We start from the raw sequence: 721 nt of genomic DNA on the forward strand, positions 1-721 counted from the left end.
GGAGGGAGAGGGGAGCTGGGGGCAGGTCCGCTTAAGCTCCCTGAGGTCCGCCACCTCGCCGCCGGCGCCCCATCCCATCCTGCTGGCATACCCTGACGGATCGGCGCGAGATTCTTTTGAACTCTTACCAACCGTCCGCCTATTAGGCCCGTACGCGGAAGGCGTCGCCCCCCCCCCTCCCCAGCCGCTCGTTCCGCGTTCTCGGCAGGGCGTCGTGTCCCTTCCGTTCCTTCCGCGAACCACCCTGCTATGCTTGCTCTGATCTGTCGCGCGCCCCTCGTTCGTCCGCTCTCCAACCATCGGTCGTGTGCGTGGTCTCGGGCCCCCGGACTCTGATGCCATGTCCCCATGGCCTTGAAGAGGTCCCGCGAACAAAGTTTGCTCTGCGCGGCTCGACACCGCTCCGGAGGGGTCGCATCAACCGGCCGACGAGGTGGAGGTGTGGAGCCGAGCGGCAAGGCCGTGGAGGCGAGGCGGGCGTCACCGCGGGGGGGGACGGTCGATTGCGGACATCTATGGATCCGGAGGGTCAGAACGGTCGATTGCGGACAAAGTCTTTTTGACAGGGGATTACCGGGTCCCGAGGGTTCACGGGTCTACCCGCAATCGACCAGGGCTCACCGCGGGCGGCCGTAGCGTGCCGCGTCCAGGTGGACGCACAGCGTCCGTGCCCCATGCCACCCCATGCCTAAGCGTTGGTTTGCTTAGTTGTATTTTTTAG

General features: G+C 65.6%; 1 protein-coding gene across 1 annotated transcript in view; it reads left to right on the top strand.

Moving 5' to 3' along the window:
- Positions 1–721, top strand: part of LOC113210369 (dexamethasone-induced Ras-related protein 1-like) — a 25,644-nt gene that overhangs the window by 1,050 nt on the left and 23,873 nt on the right. The window lies entirely within an intron of this gene.

The sequence above is a fragment of the Frankliniella occidentalis genome, unplaced genomic scaffold (assembly GCF_000697945.3).
Source record: "Frankliniella occidentalis isolate FOCC.00 unplaced genomic scaffold, Focc_3.1 Scaffold2, whole genome shotgun sequence".
NCBI lineage: Eukaryota > Metazoa > Arthropoda > Insecta > Thysanoptera > Thripidae > Frankliniella > Frankliniella occidentalis.